General features: G+C 40.9%; 1 protein-coding gene across 1 annotated transcript in view; it reads left to right on the top strand.

Moving 5' to 3' along the window:
- The window catches only part of TANGO6 (transport and golgi organization 6 homolog), a 160,442-nt gene that overhangs the window by 86,210 nt on the left and 60,340 nt on the right, over window positions 1-13,892 (top strand). The gene's annotated exons all lie outside the window — the stretch shown is intronic.

Genomic DNA, 13,892 nt, shown 5'->3' with positions numbered 1-13,892 from the left:
ATGAACATTTGTAGTTATTTTCTAATATTATGCCATTGTGGTCTGAGAAAATGCTTGATATGATTTCAATCTTCTTGAATTTTGGGAGACTTTGCTTGTGACCAAATATGTGCTCTATTTTTGAAAATGTCCCATGTGCACTTGAGAAGAACGTATATTCCGTGGCTTTGGGGTGAAATGTTATGTAGATGTCAAGTCTATCTGATCTAGTGAGTCATTTAGGATTGCTGTTTCTTTGCTGATTTTTTGTCTAGAGGATTTACCCAGTGATGTCAGTGGTGTGTTTAAGTCCCCTACTCTGATTGTGTTGTTTTTGATCTCTCCCTTGTTATTTCCAGGAGGATTTTTATGTATTTGGGTGATCCTGCATTGGGTGCATATATGTTTATCAGGGTTATATCCTCTTGTTATATCAATCCCTTTAGTATTATGAAGTGGCCTTCCTTATCTCTTGTTATGGCCTTTACTTTGAGGTCTATTTTGTCAGATATAAGTATTGCTACCCCAGGTTTTTTTAAAACACACCTTTATTGTTGAGAATATTACAGGTCTGGTCCTCCCTCCCCCCGCCCTTCTCCACTCAGTTCCTGCCCACCCTAGGCCTTCACTACCCTATTGTCTGTGTCCATAAGGTAATGCATATATAGGTTCTTTGGTTAATCTCTTCTGGTTCCCCATCCCTTCCCTCTGAGATTTTTCAGTCTGTTTTGTTCCACATTTCTATGACTCTGGTTCTATTTTATTTATCAGTTTATTTTGTTCATTAGATTCCTTGCTCATTTAATTTTGATTTTTAGATTCAATTGTTGATAGATATGCATATCTTTTATTTGTTCTTCTTCTTCTTAAAGAAGACCCTTTGACATTGCATCTAATACTGGTTTGGTGGTGGTGAACTCCTTTAGCTTTTCCTTGTCTGGGAAGCTCTTTATCTGACCTTTAATTCTAAATGATACCTTTTCTGGGTAGTCTTGGTTGTAGATCCTTGAATTTAATCACTTTGAATATTTCTTGTCACTGCCTTCTGGCCTGCTAAGTTTCTATTGAAAAATCAGCTGATAGTCTTATGGGAGCTCCCTTGTAACTAACTGCTTTTCTCTTGCTACTTTTAAGAGTCTCTCTTTGCCTTTAACTTTTGGCATTTTTAAAGTGATGTATCTTGGTGTGGGCCTCTTTGGGTTCATCTTCCTTGGAACTCTGTGCTTCCTGGACTTCTATGGCTATTTTTTTTCACCAGGTAAGGGAAGTTTTTTTTGTCACTTTTTTTCAAATAGGCTTTTGATTTCCTTCTCTAATGCCCATGATGCAAATGTTGGTTTGCTTAACGTTGTCCCAGAGGCTCCTTATTCTATCTTCATATTTTTGTTTTCTTTTTCTATTCCGATTGGGTGTTTTTTGCTTCCTTATATTCCAAATTCTTGATTTGATTCTTGGCATCCTCTATTGTTGATCCCTTCGTTCGCCGGGTCCGCCATTTTACTTCCTCAAGCCCTTCCACAAGGCTCCGCGGTGGCCGCCGCTCACCTGTTTTCTCCCCAGCTTTTTTTTTTCATTTCCATTTGCCTGAAAGATACTTTTTCATCCCTTCACTTTCAGTCTGTGTGAGTCCCTTGTTCTGAGGTGGGTCTCTGTAGACAGCATATATATGGGTCATGTCTTTTTATCCATTCAGCCACTTGATGTCTTTTGATTGGAGCATTTAGTCCATTTATGTTTAAAGTTATTATTGAAAGGTACTTGCTTGTAGTCATTTCTATTTTTGTGCCTGTGTTCTTCCTTACCTTTTTATTTCTTCTTTTTACAGCATTCCCTTTAGCATTTCTTGCATTGCTGGCTTGGTAGTGATAAACTCCCTTAGCCTTTTTTTGTCTGTAAAGCTCCTGATTTCCCCTTCAATTTTGATTGATAGTGTTGCTGGATAGAGTATTCTTGGATTCGGTCCTTTGCTTTGCAACACTTTGTATACCTCCTTCCATTCCCTTCTAGCTTGATGTGTTTCTGTTGAGAAATCATTTGACAATCTCATGAGGGATCCTTTGTAGGTAACTCTTTGTCTTTTTCTTGCAGCCTTTAAGATTCTTTCTTTGTCGTGTACATTTGCCATCGTTATTATGACGTGTCTTGGTGTGGGTCTTTTGGGGTTCATCTTGCTTGGGACTCTCTGTACTTGTGTAACTTTTTTCTTCCCCATATCTGGGAAGTTTTCTGTCATTATATCTTCAAACAGATTTTCTAATCCTTGCTGCTCTTCTTATCCTTCTGGTAGCCCTATTATGCGTATATTACTTTGTTTCATGTTGTCCCAAAGCTCCCTGAGGCTCTCCTCCTGCTTTTTAATTTTTTTCTCCATTTGCTGTTCAGATTGAGCTTGTTTCTCTACCTTATCTTCTAACTCACTAATTCGGTCCTCTGCTTCTTCTAGTCTACTGTTGAAACCTTCCATGGTGTTTTTGATTGTAGCTATATCACTTTTCATTTCTTCCTGATTCTTGCATAGGTTGTTGATTTTCTCATCCATCCGGTGAATGAATTGTACAACCATTACTCTGAATTCTTTTTCTGTCATGTTGCATGCTTCAATTTCACCAATTTCCTGTCTTGGAGACTCCGCATTTTCTGTCCTCTGGGAATTGTGTCATCTCATTCTGACTATCTCCAGATGGTTCAAACGTTGAGTTGCGTGGGCCTGGGCCGTGTGCAGTGGGAGCTTTGCACCACCCTAGTGTCACTGAAGAGCTCTGACACTAAGATGTGTGGTTGTGGTAGGTTGGTGGGAACCAGGCTCACTCAGAGTCAGCGTTACCAGCGCTCAGTGTGGTCTTGTGTGCGCACTTAGAATCAGGGACCCCGCCTGCACCGTGCTGAAACAGAGACCCCCTGGAGTGTGTTGAAAATCAGAGCCTCCTAGCATGTGCCAGGAGTCAGAATTTCCCAAGAATCCAGTATCAGAGTCTCTGTTGATTCGCGTGGCCTTGCATTGAGAATCAGGGTCCCTGTGTGCGTGTGCACCAAGAATTGGAGTCACTGGTTCTTAGTGTGAATGCATTGGGAATCGGATCCCAGGCGCAGGTGATAAAAACAGAGTCAAGTCACTGGTGCTTGGTGCTGCTTTCTGCCCGGAGAATCGGGGTCCCGAAGCCCGTGCTGCGGGAAACAAGTTCCCAGTGTTTGCAAGTTAGCTCCCAGGCTAAGATTCCTGTAGCCTGTGCTGCAGGGGACAAGTTCCCAGTGTTCGTGCATTAGCTCCCAGGCTGAGATTCCTGTAGCCCGTGCTGCAGGGGACAAGTTCCCAGTGTTCACGCATTTGCAGACTAAGATTCCGGTAGCCCGTGCTGCAGGGGACAAGTTCCCAGTGTTCCCGCATTAGCTCCCAGGCTAAGATTCCTGTAGCCTGTGCTGCAGGGGACAAGTTCCCAGTGTTCATGCATTAGCTCCCAGGCTGAGATTCCTGTAGCCCGTGCTGCAGGGGTACGTTCCCAGTGTTCACGCATTCGCAGGCTAAGATTCCTGTAGCAGCACTGAGGCCCCGGCGAGGGGTGGGCCTATCACAGGGGTGGGCAAACTTTTTGACTCGAGGGCCACAATGGGTTCTTAAACTGGACCGGAGGGCCGGAACAAAAGCATGGATGGAGTGTTTGTGTGAACTAATATAAATTCAAAGTAAACATCATTACATAAAAGGGTACGGTCTTTTTTTTCAATAGTTTTATTCATTTCAAATGGGCCGGATCCGGCCCGCATGCTGTAGTTTGCCCATGGCTGCTCTATCAGTTACTATGGCGCTGCCCACGAGCCTGTGGGGAGGGGGATGGGCTCTGTTACTCACAGAGATCTGCCGCCCGGATGTCTGGATTCTTGGTGTCTGTGGGTCTGTAGCTGTGGTCACCAAATTTAACATTTTTAACTGAAGTATTAATTTCTCTTTCTTCGGTCATGTCGAGACCTTGGGCAGTGGTGGAAAATGCAGTTAAATAGTATCTCTACAGTTTTGGCAATTCATTTTTAGATTCTTACATTAGACTTTTAAACTTGGTTATATTTCTTGACCTTGTGGTATCTCTGCTATCCCTGAAGAAGCTGGGAGGTTGGGAACAAATTGAGCCTCAGGGAACAAATCACAAGCATTGAGCTACCCAAGACCTAATTAGGTCATCTCTCCCATCCACCTGCCAGGGCATGTCCTTAGATAGGGACAGAAAGAATTGTAAAGTATCATTTTTTAAAAGATTTTTTTTTACATTTTATTTTTTATTGATTTTTAGAGAAGAGAGGAAGGGAGAAGGAGAGAGAAAGAAACATCAATGTGATAGCAAAGCATGGTTTGGCTTTCCCCACCAGGGACCAAGCCTGAAACCCAGATATGTGCCCTGACTGGGAATTGAATCAGCAACCTTTCAGTGCATAGGACGACGCCCAACCAACTGAGCCACATTGGGCAGGGCTTGCAAAATATCTTTGGCCATTGATTTTTTTTTTATTGATGGTTTAAAAGATTTGTTCATTCATTCAACCAATATTTACTGAACATTTACTATGTGGGAGGGCACTATGAGTCTTGCACTGCCTTCATGGAATTTATAGCTGGAGTGGGGGAGGACATGAAGGGGGTAAATATTAATCAAATAATCACACACAAAAATTGAAATATGCTGTGAAGAAAAGAACCTGATAAGAGAACCTGTCTGGGTCATTTTACCTGACAGAGATAAGCTGAGATCTGGTGGATGATTAGAAATTAACCTAGTAAACATGGGAAGAAGCGTGTTCATGACAGGGAACAGCAAAGCAGCAGTGCTGTGGCAGGATGGGGCCTGCAGACCGGAAGGACTACATGAATGCCTGTGTTCTACAGACACTTGGGGTCAGTGAAAAAGGGATGGGCTCGGTGGGCTCAGAGCACCATCAACCCCACTCTAAACAGAGGACCCTGCTTTTCTCTCTTTCATTGAGCCTTCTCTGAAGACTTCATATGAAAACAAAGTTCTGCTACTTAAAAAAGGATTTGAAAAATCACTATCTTAGGCCATCTGTCTGACCTAGCAAAGAAGTTTTATAACACATGTCATATGTGATGTGTCATGCCACACAACACTTTTCAGCACCTTCCCCTCACCACTGTCAGAGGATGCTATCTCTTTTTGAGGCTGTTTTCATGAAATGCAGTGAGTATGTTTGGCTGTCTGTACAAATCTCTAAACTCCGTTTGTCCAGCACACAGCCCTGAGCCATTAAAAAAAAAATCATTCTAATTCCAAATGAAAAAGGTAACACCATATGGAGTTATTTTAGACCAATGGTTTTCAAATAATTTTCTTTTTTAGCTGTGGGATTAAATAAGATCTAACATGAAGTTGTCAAAAAGTCAAATCCTCTTTATTTTCTGATTTGTGCCCTTTTTCTTATATGTTTCACATTTTTTTAGTATAAACATTTATTGCTTTTATCATCAGAAGATAATGTTTTTTAAATTATGTGGCTGTTTAGGAAAACTGAATCACTTCATGGTAAGTTTCAGGGACTAGTACAGATCAGAACAGATGGCTCCCTCTGTTGTAGTGCCCCCTGTTGACCTTTTCACAACTAGGGATTACTAATCACAGGGTGGCCGTGGCTTTCTCACCATGAATTTATGTGATGACAGCGGAAACCTTACTGACAAACAGATGTTTTTCCCAAGTGGAGCTTTTCTTAATGAAATGGTTGCTTAGAAACCAGACCATGCTAATAACTTTTCTATATTTAGTTTGTAAAGTGATTCCATTTGCAAAGTTATTAAGTCAGAGAATACTAATTAGATCAAATTAAACATATTATTTCTTGCCTTGCAATTCAGCAACCAACTGGTTAAATTAGCAGCAAAATTTGGCCCTGACGCATCTATTCATAATAAGGACATACATGAAAAATGACAGCTCATGGAGTCACCCTGCTCTGCTCTTCACTGTGATTCTCTAGAGGTGCAGTGTGTTTGATCTGTCACCTGTATGTATTAGACACTGTGACATGGAGCACTTATGAGGTTGCTGAGAGGATCAGTTAGGTCAGTGGGTCAAAAATTGTAAGTGAAAATGTAAAAGTAACTTCAAGTTAAGCTCAGTGACACAGCAGTAAAGGAAAGCCTTGGGAGGGAAGATGCTTGTTAGGAATGTAATTTATAAATGGAAAATCAGATAGGCTGACTATTACTAATACAGAGAAACCTCAGCATGAACCATATTTGTCTGGTGGATTAAAACATGAAGTCTTAAATTCAAACTACACGAAATTTGGAAGAAAATACATTTCTGTCTTCTTTTCCAGTAATGATGAGGTAGCTCAGTTGAAAACAGCTATGCTTCAGGGCCCCTACAGGGTTCATGACCAGGTCTGGTTATTCCGGGAAATTGTAGACAAAGTGTTTAGTGTGTATGTGCATTTATGATGGGGGAGGGGGGAGGAAAGGAATTATAGTATCTCTGCCTGGTTTCCCTATGAAACTATAGTTTAAGTCCTACAAGGCATAGTTGCTGATTTCACAACAATCACATTTTCTAAGCTAGTCCTAGTGCCTGTCACAAAGACTTGCCTAATCATCTCATCAGGACAATCGCCAGGCTTAACTGAGGGAAAAGGGGAGAATTTCAGAAATATTTATATCTTGATTGTGTCACTGTTTGGTACCCAAAGCACAGAGCAAGTCTCCTGGCCGAAGACATCGGAGACTGTGCAAGATCCGCCCTGTCTTGTTAGAGCTTCGGGCCAGGTGACAACTCCCCTGGGAGGCTTTGGCTCTCAAAACCAGTGAGAACCTGACGCATCAGTCATTGTTGCTGATTCTACAGTTTCTCCGTGCGTAGGCTTCAGGTGAAATGCCAGCAGAAACTCAGAAAAAAATGAATCCGAAGTTCAGGTGTTACTCCTCCTACCAGGACCACCCATCTTGGGTCTTTAGGAGTTGTAAAGGGTTTTATTTTCTTACTGAGTCTAGAAGAGAACCACTTATTGTTTTTTTGGAAATCAGAAGCTCCTATTTTCTTTTTAGCAGTAAACATTTCTTTTGATAGCATAAAGAGAAGGTTAATGTGCTTTTTCACTCTTTGAAAGCTACATAAAGAGAATTAAATGACTAACATTCTGCTTATTTGTCAGCCATGATCAGTTGACTCAAGTTTCTCTGAACATGTAGGGCGATGATTACTTCCAAAGAAGTGGTAATTGCTGTTTTCTTTCCCTTCCTTCCTCACTTATGCCTTCATTCAGTATTGGAGCAGCTTTGTTTGAATTTCTGTGCATAAAACACGAGCCCTTGGTCACAGTGGTGTTCTCGCAGCTCCGCTTTTCTCAGCTCTGCTCTCTTACTCCTTTCTGTTGCCCAAAGTTATTTGATAGAGACAGCCCGGCCAAGGAGGACCTTGCGCTTTACAGTGCTGTTTCAGGTTTCATTTTATTCGTTTGGGGAGGGTAGTAGAATTAAGAGATTTAGAGGCCTTAACAGTAGCCCATGAAGTTGTGGAGTGGAGGTATTTTCAGAATCACTGGTTAAAAACTGGAACTCATTAAAATCCAAGTTTTGGATTTCCATTTGTGTGGCTCCTCTGTCACCACTAATGGCAACAGCATCTCAAGTTAGAGTCATTTATGAATTTTTTTTTAAATATATTTTATTGATTTTTTACAGAGAGGAATGGGGAGAGATAGAGAGCTAGAAACATCGATGAGAGAGAAACATCGATCAGCTGCCTCCTGCACATCTCCCACTGGGGATGTGCCCGCAACCCAGATACATGCCCCCGACCAGAATCGAACCTGGGACCCTTCAGTCCGCAGGCGGACGCTCCATCCACTGAGCCAAACCGGTCTCGGCGTCATTTATGAATTTAATGAACATCACTACCTCCTTTTTCCACTAACTGGTAACAAAGCAGTCCCCATGAAGCCCAACCGGACCCCGTAGAAGACTCTGCCTGTTCATGTGGGAAGCTGTGTGCAAAGTGTTTCTCCTTCCTCTGATCTTGGAGTCCAACAGAAAGTAATTTTTATGGAGTGAGGCTGACATCATATACTTGGAAATGGAAGGTTCACATCTTTGGGGTTAGGATTTGCGGAGCTAGTATTGTTCTAGCACGTATTTCTCTTAGGCAATGCCAAGTGAGCCCTGGGATGGCGGAGTGCACATTTGCATTTCTGCTCTGCCAAGTGGCAACTCTGTATTCTTGTGCTATATTTGTTACCCCTCTATTCCTCAGCTTCCTCCTCAGTAAAACTAGGAATGATGGTATTACCTATTTCAAAGGATTGTTCGAAAGCATTAAGTGGGTAAATAATGTAAAGTGCTCAGGACTTTGCCTGGCATATTGAAAACAATAAATGTTAGGAATTTTTATTGTCTTTACTACTTATTATAATATTAATAATAAATGCATTTTTATTATAATAACATTTCATGATCCAAATGACTTCCAATAAGTACAGTTAACTTTCAGTAAATATAGATTATTCACTTGTTTTTACTTTTTCCCTCTTCAAAATAGGAATTTGAAAACAGTTTAAGCAAATGTATATTGGCATTATTTTAGTATTTGGTATTTTTTTAAAATATATTTTTATTGATTTCAGAGAGGAAGGGAGAGGGAGAGAGAGACAGAAACATCAATGATGAGAGAGAATCATTGATCAGCTGCCTCCTGCACACCACACGCTGGGGATCGAGCCCACAACCCGGGCATGTGCCCTTGACTGAATCTAACCTAGGACCCTTCAGTCCGCAGGCCGACGCTCTATCCATTGAACCAAACCAGCTAGGGTGTAGTATTTGAATATATTATTTAGATCCTGGTTTATTGATTTTTATTTTTATTTTTTTACAGAGAGGAAGAGAGGGATAGAGAGTTAGAAACATCGATGAGAGAGAAACATCGATCAGCTGCCTCCTGCACGCCCCCTACTGGGGATGTGCCCGCAACCAAGGTATATGCCCTTGACCGGAATCGAACCTGGGACCCTTGAATCCACAGGCCGACACTCTATCCACTGAGCCAAACCGGTTGGGGCAGATCCTGGTTTAAAGTGATAGACACTAGGTACAGTTCCTACAAATTTTCAGCTGTTAGTCTTCTATTATTCCTAGCCCTGTTTTTTCCTCAGGCCTAAGTAACACTCACTCATCTCGAATCTTTATAAATTTGTTGGGGCTTGTCTACACTTAACACAACTTTGGAGCTTCAGAAAAACTTAGCATCAAGTTGGCTAGATATTATCATTTACTTTAATTACAAAAGCAGCCCAGCTATTCAGTTGAGCTCCCCATACTTCCTTGATTTAATAACCAACTTCCCCACTTTGTGCAACTTCCTAGATTCTTAGAGCTGAAGTTATTGTTAGTTTCCACCATAATGAGAGGTCTCAAATGAAGCAAGTGAAGTAACCTACTAAAGGATAGTATTTTCCTTCTCTTGGTCTACCTTTATTATCTTTGTGTCATAGAGCTAGAGGACAATCCCAGATTGGTGATTATCTTTCTGTAATCAGGGGGAAATTTCTTTGTGCCTGACCATCGTTGTTCTTTCAAACTAGAGATTCCTCCACAGGTTAATATACATTTTATCTTCTTTTTAGTTTTTCAAAATAACTTATTTTTATAAATTTATTTCAAACATAGTTTGTGAAGGTTCTAAAAGCTTATCCCCTACCCTTATTACCCCCTCACAGAGATAACCATTCCCCTCACCACCCCCTTTTTAAGTAGTTTTTCCTAGTAATTATCTCCTCATTTATAAAGAAAATGCTTATACATATCTCTCTTGATTTAAACAATTTTGGACACAATGTATTTATTTTCTACAAATAAGGTGAGGATTTAGCGCATTCACATACACATGCACATGCATGCCTGCATGTGTCCATCTGTACCCCTTCCCCTATTGCCTTTTCCCCATCACAGTTTTGGCTGCGTCATTGGGTAGCATTTGCTGCTGACTATAAGGGTATTATTCATTGCTGAGCCCAGTTCAGTCTTCCTTTCTTATATATTTGCTTAGTTTTCTATTTAATGATTACTAGTTTTTTCCAAATGATCTATCAGATACATATCATTTTTTTTAACCTTTGTTCTCTTTACTCAAATTTCAGCCTTCGACACCTATCTTGCTCTCTTTATCCTTGTTTGTGGGTTTATACTCTTTTTACTCCTTAATCATTAATTTTTTAAAAAATATACTTCATTGATTTTTTACAGAGAGGAAGAGAGAGGGTTAGAGAGAAACATCGATGAGAGAGAAACATCAATCAGCTGCCTCCTGCATACCCCCTACTGGGGATGTGCCCCGCAACCACTGTCACTGCTGGAAGTCAACACTATTTTGGTTTTGGTTTGTTTTCTTTTTTTCTTAACACTATTTTAAACAGAATACATTCCTGGCTTTATCATGAAAGTCATTGGGAGGGAAAAAAAAGCATAGTTATTTTGCAAAGTTGATTGTCTTTTTTGTTGTATAAAGTACTTTTAATAATATTTTACATTAGTTTGCCTATATCCTGTGTTGCCCTAAAACATGTCAGAATGCTTTCATGAACTCTTGCCAGTTTGTTTTACCTTTACCTACTATGTATCTTATCAGTTACACCTCATCTTGAAATGCATGGCTGTTTTCCTAGGAATCAGAGCAGGAGCAGCTATCTCTCACATAATCATTTGCGTCTGATTGCCAAAGGGATTGGTGTGTCATGTTTCCTTGAAACCTCTGCTGACCCAGAAATTACCTCATTTTCACATTACAAAGGAATTATTAAGTGTGAGAGGTCAAGGTTCATGTGAAGGTTATGGCCATGTTTCCTCCCTTGTCAAAATTCAGAAAACTTTTCAAATAAGAAAACAAAAACAGCCATACAAAATTACATCCCTTTAAATTGTTATACAGTCTTCACCATCATATACAATTCTCTGCACTGCTTGATGTAATAGTGAGGAGGGAGCTGCCTGTGTTCCCCATGGATTTGTAAACTCATAGGTGGCAACCGTATCCTAGAAGGTAAAACTCAAACAGAGGGTCATTTGGCAGCAGTCTGCGGAGCAGGCCGGCAGGAAGATAAACAATTGCTACTGTGGGAAGCAAGGAAACATCTTTGCTATTGGCAACCTTTTTATGCAAGATTGGGAGAATTCATAACTCCCTGGTAGGAAAAGTAAAAAAATAAATCTGAAATTGAATAAAAATATATGTGAAGAAGACTGTGTTAGGATTACTTTGGTTGAAAAAAATCACACTGACATACGCATAGAGGGTATTTATTGCCTTATGTATCCAAAGATTCAAGCCGGTAGGAGTACAGTCGGATCCAGGGGCTCAGCATATGCAATCGGGTCTCTTCCTTTTCTCCTTCCGGCTCTTGGCTTGACCCTCTTCAGTGTTGGCACCATTTTTGGGTGGGCTTTCTCCACAGGGTGGCCACTGGCAGTTTCCGGCTCATAACTTCAACAGGAAAGAAAGTAGAAAGAACTTATCTTTCCCAGTAGTTCTGATGTGGGCTCCAGGATTGAATCGCATTGCCCATTCCTGAACCATTCATAGTGGTGGGGATGCGATGGAATATCCTAACTGGCCAGCCTGGGACATGAGTTCACACAGGAGGGAGAGGAAGTGGGATGTTAGCTGCACTCAAACCACTTGGGCTGAGAGGGGAGCTTCGAGAAGGGATACTTATCTCAGAGGAACACGAGTGCTGTTAGCAAGAGAGTGAGTAGATGCTCTGTGCAACCAAAGATGCCTGCTACCGAGAGGAAAGCATGAGCTCGTTTTGAAGTATATGGAAGGATAACATGCTCATAGAAGTAAACAAACTGTTCCCTGCCAAAGATTAATGAGAGAAAATAGGCATAAACTGCAGTAGGAGGGATTTTAGTAATACATATGCTTTAGAAAAGCTAGATATATATCAAAGATTTATAAGGCAAATTCCACTTTTCCACTGATTTCCATTATAAAGTCCTGACCTATATTTCCAAAAGGAAGCAAATTTACCAGGTTTTTTAGTTGGGAATTTCTGATGGAAAACTAGTTATGAGAGCAACAGATCTATAATATGTACTGGGCCTTGTAACATATTAGCTATACAGCATCTACCAGAATTGCAGTTACCAGCCACCAATTCACTTTTTCTTTGGGGTTCTTCCAGAACTGGGAAGATTTTTTATTTCTCTTTCTTGGCAAACAATTGGTTTATCCTTTTCTTAAGCCACAGACCTTTTTCCTATGCTTAGGTGTTTCTCATTCCACCTTGGACCTCCAAGAAGTTGTCCATTTTTTTACATAATAGAACTAACTACAAATGTTGGGTCACATTTTGCCAACAGGGAAGTAATCTAATTCAGGTTCTGCCACAGCCTAAAACTCCCTTAAGAGCAGTACTTCTGTTTGTATAAAATTGGAGGCCACATAAAGAGAGCTATGGATTAGGACCACCTGCAGAGACTTCCCAGACTTTTCCCAAAGCAATGAAAAGGTAGGAATGGGGAGGGCAGAAAAGAGGATGGGCAGACAGGTACAGCCCACAGCAGTTGCTCCGCCTTTGTGTATATCTGATTTATAAGAGAATGGAATCACTATCTGTAACATAGAAAACAGTATGTAGACTTTGCCTGCAAGATTGTCAAGCTTAAACAGGAGAATGGTTAATTCAGGTAAAAAATAATTATAGATTTCTCAAACATTTATATTACTCCTTCCCCATCTTCTCTTTCTTAATTCCTAAAATTTATATCAAGACTCTGTCTTTGAGCCCTTTTGTTCATTCATTCATTTAACAAATAGTTAGTGAGCACCTGCTATGTGCTGACACTTCTAGGCATTTAAACTATAGCAGGGGATAAAACAAGTCCTTGACTTTGTAGAGTTCACATTTTGAGGAGGAGAGCAGTCCATAAATAAGCAATATATAACATGTCAGGTAATATTAAGTGCTGAGAAGAAAAATGAAGCAGGCTGAGAGGGGTGAGCAGAGGGGAAAGTAAGGCAGTCAGTCTGTTCTAAGAACAGCCAGGAGTCCAGAGTTGCTGGACTATAGGGAGCAAAGGAGAGCATGGTGAAAGAGGTCAGAGAGAAAGCAAAGGCAGGTGGGGATTGGGAGCTGCCCATATTTAGGGGAGAAGAGAAACTGTTGAGGGATTTGGACAGAAGAATGATGGGACCTGGTTGGTTTTTTTTTAATTTTTTTAAAATACATTTTTACTGATTTCAGAGAGGAAGGTAGAGGGAGCAAAAGATAGAAACATCAATGATGAGAGTTCTCATTGATCAGCTGCCTCCTGCATGCCCCCCACCGGAGATTGAGCCCACAACCCGGGCACTCCATCCACTGAGCCAACCGGCTAGGGCCTGGTTTATGTTTTAACCAGGAAGTTCCAGCTGCAGTTAGGGAATAGGGTAGAAGCAGGGTGACTGATTAGGAGATCATTGAAAAACACCAGGCCAGAGATGATGGACCATCATCTGAGATTGAGGAGGAGGTAGTGAGAAGCATCTTATCCTGGGTATATTTTGAAATTTCATGTTTTCTTCCTTTGTTTGTTTTTTCTTTTTCCTCATTCTTCTTCTTTTTTTAAAGAAAATATATTTTATTGATTTTTTACAGAGAGGAAGGGAGAGGGATAGAGAGTTAGAAACATCGATGAGAGAGAAACATCGGTCAGCTGCCTCCTGCACACTCCCTAGTGGGATGTGCCCACAACCAAGGTACATGCCCTTGACCGGAATCGAACCTGGGACCCTTCAGTCCACAGGGCAAAGCTCTATCCACTGAGCCAAACCAGTCAGGGCCCTCACTAGTCTTTAGACATTATATAACCTTTTCCACCACCCACCCACCCAACCGCAGTGATGGAATTTGTATTTATATGCTTTGAGACCAGGAGCTTTATT

Source organism: Myotis davidii, unplaced genomic scaffold, assembly GCF_000327345.1.
Source record: "Myotis davidii unplaced genomic scaffold, ASM32734v1 scaffold1437, whole genome shotgun sequence".
Lineage (NCBI taxonomy): Eukaryota > Metazoa > Chordata > Mammalia > Chiroptera > Vespertilionidae > Myotis > Myotis davidii.
Note: the sequence above shows the minus strand (reverse complement) of the source record. Positions and strands in the feature narration are given on the sequence as shown.